Raw genomic sequence first — 13,833 nt, 5'->3', positions numbered from 1 at the left:
AAGGGCAAGAGCAACCCGCTGGCACGAGAACAGCAAGGCTTAGCTCGAGCACAAGTCCCACAGGACTGTACAAATGACCGCACATCCCTAGACAAGGAAGGCCACCAAAAGGATCTGGCCACCAGATCTCTGGTGCCAAAAATTCCTGGGTGACCTGCCAACACCGAGGAATGAACCTCGGAAATGACTCTGCTGGTCCACTTATCAGGCACAAACAGTCTGTCAGGTGGACAAGAATCAGGCCTATCAGCCTGAAATCTCTGCAACACACGTCGCAGATCAGGAGAAATAGCTGACAAGAAAATACCATCCTTAAGAATACCAACAGGTTCAGCGACTCCAGGAGCATCAGGCACAAAGCTCCTGGAAAGAGCATCGGCCTTCACATTTTTTGAACCTGGTAAATACGAGACAACAAAGTCAAAACGGGAGAAAAACAATGACCAGCGGGCCTGTCTAGGATTCAGGCGTTTAGCAGACTCGAGATACATCAGATTTTTGTGATCAGTCAAGACCACCACACGATGCTTAGCACCCTCGAGCCAATGACGCCACTCCTCAAATGCCCATTTCATGGCCAACAACTCCCGATTGCCCACATCATAATTTCGCTCCGCAGGCGAAAACTTCCTAGAGAAAAAGGCGCAAGGTCTCATAACAGAGCAACCAGGGCCACTCTGCGACAAAACGGCCCCTGCTCCAATCTCTGAAGCATCCACCTCAACCTGAAAGGGAAGCGAGACATCAGGCTGGCACAAAACAGGCGCCGAAGTAAACCGACGTTTCAACTCCTGGAAAGCCTCCACGGCAGCAGGAGCCCAATTAACCACATCGGAGCCCTTCTTGGTCATATCCGTCAAAGGTTTCACAATGCTAGAAAAGTTAGCGATAAAACGACGGTAGAAGTTAGCGAAACCCAAGAACTTCTGAAGACTCTTAACTGACGAGGGCTGAGTCCAATCAAGAATAGCTCGGACCTTGACTGGATCCATCTCCACAGCAGAAGGGGAAAAAATGAACCCCAAAAAGGGAACCTTCTGTACACCAAAAAGACACTTTGAGCCCTTGACAAACAAAGAATTTTCACGCAAAATTTTAAAGACCATCCTGACCTGCTCCACATGCGAGTCCCAATTATCAGAAAAAACCAGAATATCATCCAGATAAACGATCAAACATTTATCCAGATAGTTCCGGAAAATGTCATGCATAAAGGACTGAAAAACTGAAGGGGCATTAGAGAGCCCAAAAGGCATCACCAAGTACTCAAAATGACCTTCGGGCGTATTGAATGCGGTTTTCCATTCATCCCCTTGCTTAATGCGCACAAGGTTGTACGCACCACGAAGGTCTATCTTGGTAAACCACTTGGCACCTTTAATCCGGGCAAACAAGTCAGACAACAGCGGCAAAGGATACTGAAATTTGACAGTGATCTTATTTAAAAGCCGATAGTCAATACAAGGCCTCAAAGATCCGTCCTTTTTAGCCACAAAAAAGAATCCCGCACCAAGAGGGGAAGAAGACGGACGGATGTGTCCTTTCTCCAGAGACTCCTTGATATATGAACGCATAGCGGTATGTTCAGGTATCGACAGATTAAAAAGTCTTCCCTTAGGAAATTTACTGCCTGGAATCAAATCTATTGCACAGTCACATTCCCTATGAGGAGGCAATGCACTGGACCTGGACTCGCTAAAGACATCCTGATAATCAGACAAATACTCCGGAACTTCCGAAGGCGTAGAAGAAGCAATAGACACAGGCAGGGAATCCTCATGAATACCACGACAGCCCCAACTAGACACTGACATAGCCTTCCAGTCAAGGACTGGATTATGGGTCTGTAACCATGGCAGCCCCAAAACAACCAAATCATGCATTTTATGTAGAACGAGAAAACGTATCACCTCGCGGTGTTCAGGAGTCATGCACATGGTAACCTGTGTCCAATACTGCGGTTTATTTTCTGCTAATGGCGTAGCATCAATACCCCTAAGAGGGATAGGATTTTCTAATGGTTCAAGAATAAAACCACAGCGCTTAGCAAATGAGAGATCCATAAGACTCAGGGCAGCACCTGAATCTACAAACGCCATGACAGGATAAGATGACAGTGAGCAAATCAAAGTTACAGACAGAATAAACTTAGGATGCAAATTACCAACGGTGACAGGACTAACAACCTTAGATATACGTTTAGAGCATGCTGAGATAACATGTGTAGAATCACCACAGTAGTAGCACAAGCCATTCCGGCGTCTATGAATTTTCCTCTCATTTCTAGTCAAGATTCTATCACATTGCATCAAATCAGGTGCCTGTTCAGACAACACCATGAGGGAATTTGCGGTTTTGCGCTCCCGCAACCGCCGGTCAATTTGAATAGCCAGGGACATGGTATCATTCAGACCTGTGGGAATGGGAAAACCCACCATAACATTCTTAATGGCCTCAGAAAGGCCATTTCTAAAATTAGCGGCCAGTGCACACTCGTTCCAATGTGTCAGCACGGACCATTTCCGAAATTTTTGGCAATACACCTCAGCCTCGTCCTGGCCCTGAGACATAGCCAGCAAGGCTTTCTCTGCCTGAATCTCAAGATTGGGTTCCTCATAAAGTAAACCGAGCGCCAGAAAAAACGCATCAATATCAGCCAATGCCGGATCTCCTGGCGCCAACGAAAAAGCCCAATCTTGAGGGTCACCCCGTAAGAATGAAATAACAATTTTTACTTGTTGAGCAGAGTCTCCAGACGAACAAGGTTTCAGGGACAAAAACAATTTACAATTATTCCTGAAATTCCTAAACTTAAATCGGTCTCCTGAAAACAGTTCAGGAATCGGAATCTTGGGTTCAGACCTAGGATTTCTGGTAACATAATCTTGTATACCCTGCACATGAGCGGCAAGCCGGTCCACACTTGTAATCAAGGTCTGGACATTCATGTCTGCAGCAAGCTTAAGCCACTCTGAGGTAAAGGGGAAAAGAAAGAAAAAAAAAAAAATGAGAGAGGGAAAAAAAAAACTCAAAATTTTCTTTCTTATAATCCCACTTCTGCAATGCATTAAACATTTAATACTGGCCTGGCATACTGTTATGACCCCAGTGGACAGGGTCTCAGAGGAACGTGTAAGTCTGCGAGATTCAAAAATCCAGCTCATAGGGCTGTGGTAACTGGGTTGACCAAATAGCTACTCCTAACGCCAACACTAGAAGTAGCCGGGGATCATGCCTACGGTGATCGCTAGATGACTCTTGCCAGCCGGAGAATCTAACTACCCCTAGGAGAAGAAAACAAAGACCTCTCTTGCCTCCAGAGAAAGGGACCCCAAAGCAAGATACAAGCCCCCCACAAATAATAACGGTGAGGTAAGAGGAAATTACAAACACAGAAATGAACCAGGTTCAGCAAAGAGAGGCCAGCTTACTAATAGCAGAATATAGCAAGATAACTTATCTGGTCAACAAAAACCCTATAAAAATCCACGCTGGAGATTCAAGAACCCCCGAACCGTCTAACGGTCCGGGGGGAGAACACCAGCCCCCTAGAGCTTCCAGCAAAGGTCAGGATACAGATTGGAACAAGCTGGACAAAAATACCAAACAAAACAAAAGCAAAAAGCAAAGAAGCAGACTTAGCTTGAAATACAGGAACCAGGATCATAGGACAAGAGCACAACAGATTAGCTCTGATTTCAACGATGCCAGGCATTGAACTGAAGGTCCAGGGAGCTTATATAGCAACGCCCCTGAACTAACGGCCCAGGTGAGGATATAGGAAAAGACAGAAGCTCCAGAGTCAAATCACTAATGACCACTAGAGGGAGCAAAAAGCAAAATCACAACAGACATAGTCCCAAGGGGATTGAGGATTCAAATTTACCCAACATTGGAAGGCAATGATCCCTCCTTTACTAGCAAATGGGAGGAAACTCTAACTACGTGTTCACGCACTTTGTTGGAGCTATTGATTGGCTCTGATCGGAAAACGTTAAAGAATGTGGAAAGTGAGATAGATATTTTGAAGACCAAGATTCAAACCACACTAACAGTGGAAGATTGTGCCAAATTTGATAAGGACCTGGAGGGTGACCTTGTCAAGTGGGAAAAGGAGGTACAAGCCACTAAGATCCGAAAGTTTCAACGAGATCTACAGGACTACTCGTCCAATAGAGTCTATAGGTGGCAATATAAAAAGATACACCCAAAACCGATATCACGGTATTCATCAATTACATCATCTCTGTCTGAAGAACAATGTGGAGAGCATTTTTTAGGAAAAAGGGGTGGGGGTGGAGAAGGAAACAGGGTGGAAATTATTCCCCATACACCCGCCACCCCACTCCCTCCAATGCGTACACGCACCTACCACAAAAGACAGAACAGGAGGGGGCGGTAGATATGCAGGTAATTAATTTATCTGATGTATCATTATCTCCTGCACAAATTCGGGTGTTGGGGAAAGGCTTGACCTTTGCACCATCAGCTAGTTTTAATTACTTTACTGTGGTGAAGGATCTTGAGTTATTTGCTAGAAAATTAGGTTTTAAAAATGTTTTCATTAATCAATCCAAAAATCTCTCTTCCATTGAAATAGAACAACAAGCCGTGGCGGATTTGGAGGCATTGCTTGCTGAACAGACTGAATTGGAGGATACGCGCTCTCCTACATATCTGTACCCCCGATCACAACATTTCCCCCCTCCAGGTACTTGCTCTAATGTGGATATTTTTTTGAAATTGATCAAAAGAGACCTTAAGCGGATCCCTGAGGATAGACTGTCTTATAATTTGACCTCTCAGTAAAATAGGGCTATTCAGGAACTACGTAATCTCAAACAAGTGGTTATTAAGCCTGCTGATAAGGGGGGAATGTTGTGATCTGGCCATGTACTATGTACGAGCGTGAGGCGTTCTGACAGCTTCACAACAAGCAATGCTACAAAAGACTTGATAGCAATCCATAGACGCCATTTAAGTTGGAACTTGATGATCTATTACAGCAGGCATATCAAGATGGCACGATTACAGGTAGAATGTTGGAGGGCTTGGTCACTCATGCGCCGACGATTCCAACATTCTACCTTTTGCCTAAGATACACAAAGATAAGACCAACCCACCGAGTCGCCCTATAGTCTCGGGGATTGGGGGCATCAATGAGGCCATTTGCCGCTTTGTGGATTTTTATCTTCAGCATTGTGTAGAAACCCTGCCTTCATTCATTAAAGACACTACAGACATCCTTGCGCGTCTTAATAATATACAATTGGAACAAGACATGTTCCTAGTTGTTTGTGATGTCGAATCACTATATACATCGATATTTCATGACCATGGGATCACGGCATCGAGGTCCTTCTTGGAGATGACAAATCTGGATGACCATCTGGTCACTTTTATTCTGGACCTTTTAAAATTTATTTTGACTCATAATTTCTTTACATTTAAAGACAGATTTTTCCTACAGCTCCAGGTAACAGCGATGGGGGCGACTTGTGCGCCCTCATACGCTAATTTGTTCCTGGGGCTGTGGGAAAAAGAGGTGGTCTACGAAATGGGGGACTTCTCTGCCGTGGTCTCATGGTTCAGATATATCGATGATATACTGTTTATATGGCAGGGTTCAGAGGCATCATTGATATCCTTTATGACAAATTTGAATGAGAACCCATATAACATCAGACTTACCTATAAATACAGTAAAAAGGAAGTGGAATTTCTTGATGTCCTCATACAGACGGACAGCAGTGGTTATTTAACCACTGATGTATACCGTAAGGACACAGCGGTAAATGCCCTCCTTCATGCCTCCTCAGCTCATCATCCCCAGATGACCAGGGCGATACCGGTGGGTCAATTCCTTCGCATGAAGCGTATATGCTCTGATGAGGGTAGATTTCAGAACCAGGCAGGGATTCTCACCAGGCAGCTACAACAACGTGGATATAACCACAAATGTATACGGAAAGGGTATAGGAGAGCTATTAGTACACAGAGAGGTGAGCTGTTGGTCAAAAAGAGGGTCCCACACCAACAAGAGGAACCAATTAGACTAATCACGACATTCAACTCAAGATGGACCAATGTTATGGATGTTTTGTGGAAACATTGGTCCATTTTGCGAGCAGATGAAGATTTGAGCAGGTACCTGCCCGAGAATCCTTCTGTGACTTGGAGACGCTCAAGGAATCTTAAGGATTTATTAACCCACAGCCACTATGTGGCACCACAGAAGTCTTATTTTTCGGCACGGGTGGGTCCAATTGGGGTTCTTTCCAATGTGGGGACTGCTCTGCATGTCAATATATTGAAAGGTCATTTACATTTGACAATAGCGATGCCACTAGGACTTATAAGATCACGCACCATATCTCTTACACTACAGATATGGTGATATATTATGCCTATTGTCCGTGCAAATTAATATATATTGGCATGACAACTAGACAGTTGAGGGTTAGGACCCTGGAACATGCTAGAGATATAAAAAATGCAGCAACGGTCCATGACTTTTCGATTCTAAAAACTATACCCAAACACTTCCGTACTCACCACAACAGCAACCCAAAGGCATTCAGGGTCAAGGGCATTGATAGGGTGCAACTAGGGATTCGAGGGGGCAACTATAAAAAGGAACTTCTGCAAAGGGAAACCAAATGGATGGTTTGCCTCAATACAGTCGCCCCTAAAGGCCTGAATGAGGCATTAAGCTTCAAGTCCTTTATTTAATGAGTAGGCGCGAATTTTATATTATTTTTTGTTTTTTTTCTCTTGTCTTTATTTGTGTTTTGGTTTTAATGCTTTTTCTTTCATTCTAGTTCATTAATTTAGGTTTATATTGCTGTATACATGGTGAAATTCTGGGAAACGAGGACTTTGGTGCTTTGGACTGTATTGAATGAATGAATGAATGAATGAAGATCCGTTGGACCCAGGAAATTATGAATACTGTAGCCCATTATATATGTATCTACTGTGTGTAATATAATAAGTGCTCCCAAATATAACAAATAGGATCTAAATAAGATATCTGTTATGGCTGGGGGATTTGTAGTGGTTTTTGTTAGCTGTTTTTCCCTTTTTAAGTGTTTGGGGTGACTTGATATAAATTTAATGGGATGGTACACATAGTATTATAATATGATGTTAGTTGTACTTGTAGTATTGTAATATATATGGGTGCTGGGTCCATACCATGGTCTACTTTTTGAAGTGTGTGCTGGGTCCCTGTTTATACTCTGTCCATCCCGGGGTCATTCTGTTGGAATCTGGTTCGATATATATATCTTTTATCATGCCATCGATTCCACACTCTGTTGTATACAGGCTTACTTTACTCCTATTTCTTCCTCACTGTCCGGCCAGTGCGCGCACCGCGCATGCGCTGCCTCGTGCGGTGGTGGGTGGCGCTCAATGCACAGTGACGCGTTGCCATGGTCACGGGTCTGGTCTTGTGACCGGACCAGGTGACGTGGTGACGCGCATCTTGAGCGCCGCTCTCCTCGGCGCATCGCAACATGGCGGGTGCGCGCCGCACATGGCTGCAGGTAATTAGAACACAATCTGACAGTATTTAAAGGGGTTACTTTTGCTGCTTACTCACCTCCTGACGAAGCCACTGGCGTGGTGAAACGCGTGTCGAGGTGTCCATTCCACGGGTCTATACACGAGGGCCATTATGTCCACAGGTATTGTGCAACTGTCATTTTAGTTAGGCCCTATTACGGGCTGATTTTCTCATACTGTACTTTGTGATGTTAGGCCAATGGGTTTAGGTGCAATACATGGGGCAGTGATCCTTTAAAGTATTTCATAAAGACTTAGATACTGCAATCTGCTATTAAATAAATATCTATTTGCCCTATATGATATATGCACTCGGACATACTGACTATCAAACATCTTGTGTCATTTCGACTGGGTCTTTCTGGCCTGGTGTTATGGTCCCGTGGATTTTCTTTTTCTGCTGATACCATTTTACAGATTCTCCTGTCATCTGATGTGTACTCTTTCTTTTGAATATTTTTGCATATATTTATCTTGTATTGTGATAATTTTATCAATAAACATTGTTATATTGGGAATTGCTCCTTCAGTTCTTCTCTTTACTGGTTCATACAGGCCGTAAGTGACCTGAGTCTCTAAGTAGATGCCGGCATAGAAGGGGAGATTGACAGCTCCTCTGCTCCCGTCTCGGGCGGCGCACACAGCAATTGCATTCGTGTCTGATAGACGAAAATGCAATTGAGTGCAGGGAGGGAGCAACAGACGGGGCACAGGACAGAGTGGGGTAAGCGGTGACAGTGACTGACATTGCTCACCTCGGTGCCTGCGCCCCAGCTGTCACTGTGCTGAATGTCTGTGGCCACAGGAAGATGTCAGGAGACCGCAGACATTCAGCATTTTTTTTTCAAGGTGCCCCTCCCCTCGGGTAGGAAGGAGACAGCACCCTAGGCAAGTGCCTAATCTGCCTACCCCTCGTCCTGGCCCTGCCGGACACTAGGTGTCCGATACGAACCCTTTACAGTTCAGGTTTGCTCATCCCTAAAAAGGACTTCATGTAATACTTAATATCTCCTGTAATGGCGCTGTAGGTAAATTAAGCACTTGCAGTATGAGGCCCCTACTGATAAATCACTGGTCATAGCAGCAGAGCACTCTGTGATCATTTTATCACTAGAAAGCTGTCTGAAGTTCACTTCCCTTTAAAGCAAAGGTCCCCATGGTATCAAATAACTACAGTACCATCTCGTATATCACTGTATGTTCAGCACCTCCAATTTTTGTTGCAATAATTTTCTATTACTCATTGGATCTGTACAAGAAAACCAATAAATACCTGTGAGATATTGTAAGACATCCATTCGAGACATCTTACACTATGGGAAAGAACTAAGGACAGAATAGGAACAATCTGAGAAGTAATGAAGCAAAGAAGTTAGAAGCTTCATCTATGTACTGGGACATTTCTATGACGCGTTGTATATCTGATAGTTAGCCCCATGACTGCCGTCCATAAAGCTGTCATGTCATCTGTTCCTGGAGTGAGAGCATCGGACAAGGTCTATTAAATGTGATCCTGCAGCAGCTGAATGTACAGCCAAATGGAAAATTACATTAAAATAGATGATTAATAGCGGAAATGTGCAGCATCAAACTAAAAATATTCATCATGTTTCCCCATATATCCCCTGCTAAAATAATCCTGACAAAGAGGCTTACAATGTGATGAGAATATGGCTGACTATAAAGGAACAGTATGAAATGTATGAAAATGATAGGGCTGACTATAGATAGTCAGATGATTATATCATGACATCATTGGATGGGCCTCAGTTGATGCGCCATTCCAGTCACTGGAACCAATCATGGGCCTGAGTGGTCAAGCGACCAAAAATAATCATTGCTTCCTGTCCTGCTGGCGACCACCAGATCAACCTGTGTGTGCTGGAGCAGGTGAGTATACAGTATCGGTCAAAAGTTGGGACACAACAGTTCATGCCATTGTTTTCCTTGTTCTCAATGGAATGTGCCCATTGTAGATTAAGACAAAAGGCAGCGAAAGCTCGAAGAGACACATATGGAAACAAGAAGTAAAGAAATATGGATGAAACAATCCAGAAAATGTGTTACACCTTGCACTATGATGACGGTTTTACACCCCCTTGGCATTATCTAAAGCTACTTTAGCAGGTCATCACCTGGAATAAATTTCCAACAGTCTTGAATGAGCTACAATGCTGGCAACAAGCTGGGAAAATCTGTTATACTACTGGCTAATTCTGACTCGGACCTTGTGACAAAGCAAGCTCTGCTACATTTCTGAGTCAACTTAGCTCTGCTCCACCGGCTCCTTATCTCTGCGTCTTCTCTGCTTCCTTCTGAATTACAAATCTTTTGCAGCAATTGCTCTGCTTCATCTGATGCTGTGATTCCCGTTTCTTTGTCCTGTTGGTGTTCCGCCACAACAGCTCCTGTTGTCCTACACAGATTTCCCTGCTGTACCAACGTGATGTGTTCATAATAACTTCTTGTTCAGACCAAACGACATAAAGGACTCCTCAGACCGGATCCTATAAATGTTCATACCTAATTCTATGTAATAATCAGCGGCTCTGTACTGGGTACAGTAGTTTGCTTTTAGTCTGTACTTCCTTTTTTCAAGTCAGACAACTCCCTTAATTATTATTTGCCTCCAAACGGCTTTAATCGGCCTGCATAAGAGCCCTTTAAAACAGTGCCAAGCGAAATCTGCCCAAATACACTAAAAGTATCTTAATACTTATGATTGACCTGACAAGTTGGTTAGACTCTGTTTACACTATGATAGTTCCATTTACCCAATTCTGTTGGATTAATAATAGGTCCCAGGTGGTGTAAAAAGAAAAAGAAAATATGGCATTGCAGCCCCTTTCTACCACTGTTTTCCTCACTTTCTCTTCCAATGAGGGACATCAAGTGAACTCAATCACCTGAAGAAGCATTCAAGATGGAAGAAACAGTCTTCAAACTCTTCTTTCAAGTTGGATGGAACGTGACAACACTACAGGCAATCAGGGGGCACTTACCTGTCATCTGACGCCCCCTTTAAGAAAAGTAAGAGGCCATTTGGAGAAACAGGAAGGAGCAGAGGAAATCCTGTTGGTGATTTATTTTTATTTTTCATTACCCTGGACCTAATTTTATTATAAAATGTATTAATGGACAAGGACTTTCCATTTTCACAAAATAAATAAACAACCTATACAGTTGTGTGAGAAAGTGCTTGCCCCCTTCCTGATTTCCTATTCTTTTGCATGTTTGTCACACTTAAATGATTCAGATCACCAAACAAATTTAACTATTAGACAAAGATAACACAAGTAAACATAAAATGCAGTTTTTAGTTGAAGATCTTTATTATTAAGGCAAAAAGAAATCCAAACCTACAGGGTCCTGTGAGAAAACATGATTGGCCCTAAACCTAATAATTGGTCGAGATACCATTAGCAGCAACAACTGCAATCAAGCATTTTTGATTACTGGCAATGAGTCTTTTACAACACTCTGTAGGAATTTTGACCCACTCATCTTTGCAGAATTGTTGAAATTCAGCCACATTGGAGGGTTTCCGAGCATGAACAGCCTTTTTAAGGTAATGCCACAGCATCTCAATCAGATTAACCCCTTTCTACCATTGGACGTACTATTCCGTCCATGTGGGGTGGGCCCTACTTCCCAAGGATGGAAAAGTATGTCCAACGCGATCAGTCGCGCTCACGGGGGGAGCGTGGCCGATCGCGGCCGGGTGTCAGCTGACTATCGCAGCTGACATCCGGCACTATGTGCCAGGAGTGGTCACGGACCGTCCCCGGCACATTAACCCCCGTCACACTGTGATCAAACATGATCCCTGCGTGCTTCCCTGAGACAATCGGTACAAGGCGATGTGCTCACCTTATACCGAGTGTCTCCTCCCTGCAAGCCCTGGATCCAAAATGGGCGGGGGGCTGCATCCGGGTCCTGCAGGGAGGTGGCTTCACAGTGCCTGCTCAGAGCAGGTGCCGGGAAGCCTCCCTTCTGTGCATGTCAGATCGCTGATCTGACACCGTGCACAGCAAAGTGTCAGATCAGTGATCTGTCACTTTACTGTGATGCCCCCTCTGGGGCAAAGTAAAAAAGTTTTAAAAAAAAATTACATGTGTAAAAAAAAAAAAAAAATCCTGAATAAATAATAATAATAAAAAAATATTGTTCCAATAAATACATTCCTTTATCTAAATTAGAAAAAAAAATAAAAGTACACATTTTGTATCGCCGCATCCGTAACAACCCGACCTATAAAACTGTCCCACTAGTTAACCCCTTCAGTGAACACCGTAAAAAAAAAAGGCAAAAAACAACGCTTTATTATTAACGCTTTATTATTATACCGCCAAACAAAAAGTGGAATAGCGATCAAAAAGACAGAAATAAATAACCATGGTACCGCTGAAAACGTCATCTTGTCCCGCAAAAATCGAGCTGCCATACAGCATCATCAGCGAAAAATAAAAAAGTTATAGTCCTCAGAATAAAGCGATGCAAAAATAATTATTTTTTTTATAAAATAGTTTTTATCGTATAAAAGCGCCAAAACATAAAAAAAATGATATAAATGAGGTATCGCTGTAATCGTACTGACCCGAAGAATAAAACTGCTGTATCCATTTTACCAAACGCGGAACGGTATAAACGCCCCCCCAAAAGAAATTCATGAATAGCTGTTTTTTTGTCATTCTGCCTCACAAAAATCGGAATAAAAAGCGATCAAAAAATGTCACGTGCTCAAAAATGTTACCAATAAAAACGTCAACTCGTCCCGCAAAAACCAAGACCTCAAATGACTCTGTGGACCAAAATATGGAAAAATTATAGCTCTCAAAATGTGTCTTTTAGTGTGTGACGGCTGCCAATCAAAAATCCGCTAGAAAACCTGCTATAAATAGTAAATCAAACCCCCCTTCATCACCCCCTTAGTTAGGAAAAATTTAAAAATTAAAAAAATGTATTTATTTCCATTTTCCCATTAGGGCTAGGGTTAGGGTTAGGGCTAGGGTTAGGGTTAGGGTTATGGCTAGGGTTAGGGCTAGGGTTAGGGTTGGGGCTAAGGTTAGGACTACAGTTAGGGTTGGGGCTAAAGTTAGGGTTAGGGTTGGAGCTAAAGTTAGGGTTGGGGCTACAGTTAGGGTTAGGGTTTGGATTACATTTACGGTTGGGAATAGGGTTGGGATTAGGTTTAGGGGTGTTTCAGGGTTAGGGGTGTGGTTAGGGTTAGGGTTAGGGTTATGGCTAGGGTTAGGGCTAGGGTTAGGGTTGGGGCTAGGGTTAGGACTACATTTAGGGTTGGGGCTAAAGTTAGGGTTAGGGTTGGGGATAAAGTTAGGGTTGGGGCTAAAGTTAAGGTTAGGGTTTGGATTACATTTACGGTTGGGAATAGGGTTGGGATTAGGGTTAGGGGTGTTTCAGGGATAGGGGTGTGGTTAGGGTTACCGTTGAGATTAGGGTTAGGGGTGTGTTTGGATTAGGGTTTCAGTTATAATTGGGGGGTTTCTACTGTTTAGTTACATCAGGGGCTCTGCAAATGCAACGTAACGCCTGCAGACCAATCCATCTAAGTCTGCATTCCAAATGGCACTCCTTCCCTTCCGAGCTCTGCCATGCACCCAAACGGTGGTTCCCCCCACATATTGAGTATCAGCGTACTCAGGACAAATTGGGCAACAACTTTTGGGGTTCAATTTACACTGTTACCCTTGGAAAAATACAAAACTGGGGGCTAAAAAATAATTTTTGTGGAAAAAAAGGATTTTTTATTTTCACGGCTCTGCGTTATAAACTGTAGTGAAAGACTTGGGGGTTCAAACTTCTCACAACACATCTAGATAAGTTCCTTGGGGTGTCTAGTTTCCAATATGGGGTCACTTGTGGGTGGTTTCTACAGTTTAGGTACATTAGGGGCTCTGCAAATGCAATGTGACGCCTGCAGACCATTCCATCTAAGTCTGCATTCCAAATTGTGATCCTTCCCTTCCGAGCTCTCCCATGCGCCCAAACGGTGGTTCCCCCCCACATATGGGGTATCAGCATACTCAGGACTAGTGTTGAGCATTCCGATACTGCAAATATCGGGTATCGGACGATATTCGCTGTATCGGAATTCCAATACTGAGTTCCGATATTTTTGTGATATCGTAAATCGGAATCAGAAGTTCCTATAAGCTCCCAGGCGTGTGCGGTGCGTATGGTTCCCAGGGTCTGGAGGAGAGGAGACTCTCCTTCAGGCCCTGGGATCCATATTCTTGTAAAAA

The sequence above is a fragment of the Ranitomeya variabilis genome, chromosome 2, assembly GCF_051348905.1.
Source record: "Ranitomeya variabilis isolate aRanVar5 chromosome 2, aRanVar5.hap1, whole genome shotgun sequence".
Classification (NCBI taxonomy): Eukaryota; Metazoa; Chordata; class Amphibia; order Anura; family Dendrobatidae; genus Ranitomeya; species Ranitomeya variabilis.
Note: the sequence above shows the minus strand (reverse complement) of the source record.